This window comes from Phasianus colchicus, chromosome 7 (assembly GCF_987193195.1).
Source record: "Phasianus colchicus chromosome 7, bPhaCol1.hap1.1, whole genome shotgun sequence".
NCBI classification, from domain to species: Eukaryota; Metazoa; Chordata; class Aves; order Galliformes; family Phasianidae; genus Phasianus; species Phasianus colchicus.
In genome coordinates this window covers 16,569,488-16,575,487 of record NC_143442.1, presented here as the reverse complement: position 1 = coordinate 16,575,487, position 6,000 = coordinate 16,569,488, and the positions used below count along the sequence as shown (strand labels likewise).

At 37.1% G+C, this 6,000-nt stretch overlaps 1 long non-coding RNA gene across 1 annotated transcript in view; it reads right to left on the bottom strand.

The window, feature by feature from the left end:
- Positions 1-1,577: 1,577 nt before the first annotated feature.
- LOC149917240 (uncharacterized) overlaps positions 1,578-6,000 on the bottom strand; it is a 34,851-nt gene continuing 30,428 nt past the window's right edge. The window contains exon 4 of the long non-coding RNA XR_016468014.1: positions 1,578-2,051. This is a non-coding gene — a long non-coding RNA (uncharacterized LOC149917240). The remainder of the gene's footprint in view (positions 2,052-6,000) is intronic.

Sequence of the window (6,000 nt, the reverse complement as noted above, 5' to 3'; positions counted from 1 at the left end):
CTCCTCCTCTAGTGAACAGACTTTTTCCACAGTATTTTAGATTGAATGTTGAAGGAGAAATGCAAATTATTAATAAGCATTCAATACTGCGTTCATGTCAAGCAAAAAAACCCATTGAAGATGTCAGGAGCTTTTGTTTGTAAAAGCATAGCTGAAGACTCCCCAGATGAGCCTTAGGATTGCTAATCATCTGTATTTACGGTTGTTGGGCTTTTGCTTTACTAGATGCCTTGCTCTGGTCCTCTCATTTGTGATGAGGATCAGTTTGCTCAAGGGTGAAATCCTGGATGCAGCAATACTGCTTGCTCTGGGAGATACTAGCCATCCTCATGAGTAAGAGAATCAAGATCTCATGGCCTTTGTGTAACAGTTTGACAGTCGAAAACTAATTTCACACTTTAGTAGGGTTTGCTCTCAATTAAATGCATGGAGTACAGTGACATCTATAGGACATTCTATGTCTCTACAGTGAAGTCAGTATTTTGTGCTATCATGTATACACCTTAGAGATTTTTCTGATATCATTTGTATGAAATATCAGAAGGTAAATTAATCATCAACATTTTAACTTAGTTTATATTCCTCTGGAGAGAGAAAGAGAACTAGAATGCATTCGGTAAGATAAATGCTCTCAAATGCAGCAGGGAAAGCTGAAGGGAAAAGGAACAATTGCTATGGTAACCATATAATGGGATTAAAAAAAATCATGGAAAGTGGGAAGAGAGAGAGAACAAGAATGCAGTACCAAATCTGTAATAGCAAATGAATGTTGTCATCATCAGTGGAACTTCTGCATAAAATATTTTTAATGCAGTACATAAGAAAGCCACAAACAGAAAACAAAACATAGTCAAGTGTCTGACAGTTTTTCATAGAGATGCTACAGTGCTTTCTTCTTTCCCAGCTCTGCACAGGCCATGTAACTTCTCATGGTAGCAAAGCCACTCCTTGCACAACAGAAGCCAAAGGAGAGTATGTTCTAACTGTTCCCCCTTCAAGCTATTTTTGGGAAAGTGGTGAGGCCCCACAGATCAGGAGATGAACTGGGAGATCCTGGCTCATTAACCACAGTAATGCTGAAAGGCTTTCAGGGGATCCTGGAGCTAACAAGGGTCCTTCTCTTGGAGACTGCCTCAAGAAATATTGTGCAGCGTTCACCTAATTTTTTTTTCATGTATTTTTAGTCATGTATCTGAATATACAGAAACAATCTCCAGTTTCTTTTTCATTTTTGGATATAAATAAATGCACTTTTGTTCTAATTCAAGCAGAAACTTATGTTTTTCATTGAGAATTCTTTTCATTTCTGATCAGATATACACATCTAGTTAAATTTGAAAATTTGAAGAAAGTTATGTGGAATGTTTCTAAATGGTTCCAGAAATGTTTTAGTTATTTTGACTGTGAAAATTAATCTTGATTCAAAATGAAAACTATTGACAATGTTTTTGAAGTTTTGTCTTAAAATGCTTCAAGGAAATAAAACATTTTTCATCCTTTTAGAAAACTTTTTTTTTTTTTTTTTTTTTAATAGGAGCTGGGGAGAAGAAGAGAGGATGAACAACAATGAAACAAAATGTACCTAAAACACAGCATAATTAGGCATTGCTAGAGTTCAATTTATTTTTGTTACAATTACCAAGCCAAAAATTGGTTTGGTCTGAAAATGTCATCCTGCTTTCCACCTCCAATGGTGCTTCCACACTCTGTTCCACAAACAACTGAAACTACCAAAAGATACACCAGTAGGGGGTGGAAGATATTAGAATTAAAAATCATCTTGAGACATTGAAGACATTATTTGAAATCCCTGAGATTATTCAGTCAAGAACATTGCAAAATGGTGCACTGAAAAAAATAAATGGGATGGCTACAGCTGACCACAAACTGAATAGAAGCCAAGAGAGAAAATGTCATTTGGGGAACTATTAGCTAGACTGCAAGAAGCAAGACAGAGAAAGTGATTATTCAAGTCTATTCAGCATTAGGTGGTCTCAGCTGGAATCCTGCATCCAGTTTTGGACACTACTCTCAAGGATAGTAGTGGCAACCTACAAGAAATCAATACAAATAAGTTGTTTAGAGGAATGCTGAAAGGGATCAGCTTTGTTTACTCAAGATGTAACATTCAACCTCAGGTAAACAAAGTACTATGAAGATGAGGACAGTGGCTTAATCTGCAGTCCTGTTAGTTACTAGAAAAACAAATATTTAGCTATGCAAAAATGAGCAAATAGACTTTAGCATCTTAGATATAAGAGGTTTTTAAGAAAGTTAGAAAAGCACCTGTGAACACTGGACCACAAGTACATAATCTTTTCTCAAGTACAACATCAGCTAATACCTATTGTTTACTTTAAGCCAACTTTCTTAATTTTCTGTGAGAATTTTCAGCAAGTTGCATTTCATCGGTAGTTGCATGAATATCACATGTAATGAACTGCAGTCATTGTATTACAACAGAAAATACAACCTCACTTAGAGTTACTTGTTTGAAGAGGACTAGCTGCTATCTATAACTTTCCTGTCTGCAGGAAGACTAACGTTTAAAGAAACTCAGAAGTTAATACCATTTTTTTTTTTCCTCACTGTCCATACTCAAGCAATTCCATGAAACAAGGGATGAGCCAGTAATATACGAAAACATTTTTGCTCTGAAGTATGCATCATCATATGTGATTGTATCAAAAATGCTTAATTTTTTAAAATATTATAAATTGTCTAATTATTAAGCAAAACAATTTATTGCAGAAAGCTTGCAAAGTAATTAGCCATTTCTTGGGCCTCCAAGCTGTTTCAGCTTACAAATTAAGTAGATTCTGGAACCGTTCTTAAAACTTTCCAAGCCTATAACAAAAGATGCCTTGTAGCTCCCATCTTACTGGAGTCACAGTAAAAAAAAAAAAGAAAAGAAAGCAAGAAGGATTGGAGAGGAGATATCAGTGCCCAAGTACCACAGGATTGTTATTCTGATGTATTTGCATGCCTCGGGCACCTGGTTTTCTTTTGTCCATTACCTACATAAGCCTTTTTCTCAGACTAATTACATTGCATCTCACATCTATACTCTGTTGAGATCTCTTGGAAAACATCATTTAAAGCAAAGAAGAGGAAGTAAGTTTTAAGATATGAGCCAACTGCTAGAAGAATATTAAGGTACATAGTTTTCAGCTACGAAGTAAAATGCAAAAAAATTGCACAATGTGCTACTGTTCTTAGGTATTTGTTATTAAAAGGAAATATAACTAATTCCCACAGCAATAAATACCTTTTGAGTGATAGTTGCTATGGTAACTTATTAAGTAAAATAAAAAAAATCTTAAATATACACTTTGTTGATACCTAAGTTAAGGATGCCTCAGGGCAGCCTAAAGAATGTCGATGAGGTGGCAAAAAAAGATTAAAAAAAACTGAAAACAGTTGAAAAATGATGATATTAAGAATCAAAACACGTATATTTTAGATAAGCACTTTCAAATAAGAGGAAGGGTTACAGGATACAGTCACTGCTTAGGCCACTGTGGGTTTCAGTTATTAGGGAAGAAATCTGGGTTTAAGTCTCTTTAGAAGAGTAGAGAATGAACAAACTACAATATCTTGTTCTTCCCTGAAGCTAAACTGGCATTTAGATACCAGTAGAGTGGAACTGACTTCCTTACTGTAGGGCCTCATTAAGGCATGGGGACCTTTCATGCCCAACCTCTATCCCTCAAGTGCCTCCACCCCAAAATCCCCGCAGGTAAGTTTGAGAGAAAGAACTCCCAGCTATCATAAAAAAAAGACTCCAGAGGAATCTTACCATTGCCTAACAAACTGGCAGCAGATATGTATGTATTATTAAAGTGGCTAGCCACTGGATGTCATTGTTATTCCACAGAAACATAACAAAAAAAATCTCTTTAAGTGAAACAAATCTTTAAAGCCACCTAAAATGAATGGCAACATGCACCCTAGTTTCAAACACATACTGTTAAAGTTAATGCCAGCATCCTGCTTCCTGAACACAGTTAAATTATTTTTAACTGAACAACTAAGCTCTGTCCTGTATATGAGATTTAAAATAGCTGATTAAATATCGCATGAAACAGTACACTCCATTGGTCTTGCACATTATCTATGTCAAAGACACAATGATTTATTTATTTGTTTAAAGCATTCTGTTTTGATGTCAACTAATCTCCTGGATTGCTACATCTGCTGCATTTCCACTCCTGCACCTGAGTCTGACAATGCACACTCCAACCCCTTTTTCAGTAAGAAACCTCAGCTTGTTCATACTGATTATTTCTATTCATACGTCTCTTGTTTGCAAGTACAAACCAAAGTTGCAACCCCATATATGCACAGCTCTGTGCAGACTTGTTGTTGCATCCTTGTTCAGTTTACAATACCAGGAGTTTGCAGCAAATGCCTTCCACACCACAAGGGATTAAGAAGTCCTTGCCCTGATGAACTGGGTTGCAGCCAGCTTGATTTCTGCACCATCCTCTACTGCTTCCAGGGTATGGCAGTGCAATCTCCACCGGTCCTGTGGAGCTCCAGATCTGGGAACTGATGCTTACTCCAGTAACTACCTCAGTAGGGAATAGTTCCCATCTTATAACAGTTCATCTTGTAACTCCTCACACTGTAGTTTGTAGCTATGCACTACACTGAAAAGGCATCTTTAAGTCAGAGTAGTTATAGGATTCCTGTCAGGCTAGTTTCTTACTAGACCTGAGCTTAATTGTGTCCCATCTCTTGTTGCCAAGCCTAATGCTGTCACTCTGTCCAATATTTACACTGGTCTTAGTGATGTGCTAGCCTGCTTAGAGTAACATGTGTGCTCTATTTATTGAGAACTGGACTGGAGAGAAAGAGAATTATGCTGAGACAAGTAAGCTTTTACTTTTCTATTGAAGTCTTAGCATGGGATCTTTAGATTTTTGTTTTCAGTTGTGCTTAGCAGGTACCAAGCATCTGCCTTATTCTTTTTCAACACAAATAGCATCTCCTGCAGTCAGATGAGGGGTGGATGTCTAGCTCTAGCAACTAAATAGTTACCACTTGATTTCTGCAGCTGGGGGTGTAATCTCCTGCAGTAGATGCACAGAGAACAGTTGCTCATTAATCCTTCCATTTTCCTGTTCACTCTAGTACTCAGAGGTGTAAATTAGAGGCAGATGTGGAAACTGGGAAGTTTTCCAGTTTTCTACTTCAGAAAGAAGCAATTTGCATCATGGGCATTCAGATCTTTTCAGTCTCTCACATCCACAGGCACCACAACCAGAGACTCTAGGTGGTTAAGGAGCATGGTTTACCGGGGCTCCCATCTCAGTCAGATAAAATAGATGTAACAGATATATGCTCAGTTAAGTCCACTCCAATTTTCCTGCAATAAAAGTAGAGTTGCATAGGAGAAAAAAAAAAAGACCAAATGTTAAGATGCATCCAGAAGCTGACAGAAATGGTAAATTCCTGTGAGATAGTACTCAGCTGCAAGAGTAAAAATAGAGAATAAGAACAGATTTCTGCCTCGTAGGTAGAAGAGGAATGAAATATATTTTCAGAAATCAGAAGGAAAAATCTGTACCAGAAAAATATAATGTTATATTTTCATACCCATAAAAGCAAGTCATGGGTCACTAAGTCCTAAGAATTCAACCAAATACAATTCATCTGAAACCACATCCATATAGTAGTAAATTAGTAAGTTCCTGGCTAGTGATTTAGATTCAGATGCAAGGGAAGTGTAGCAGGTTAGCTGCCCTCAGGGTCAATGTAAGTTACCCTCAGGTAACAGTTCATGTTCATCAGCAGTAGTTACCTTTGGACTCATGTATCCAATTCTGCTGCTGTTCAAACTTTTTTCCACTATTCTTACTTGATGTCACTACAGATCTGACCTGCAATCTCTAGTATATGGAATAAAGGTTTTGTTTCCCCTGGTATGTATCAAGAAGAGGGCTGTCTGCCTGAAAAACAAATAAATCGCCTGACATATCATAGGCAAGTGGAATG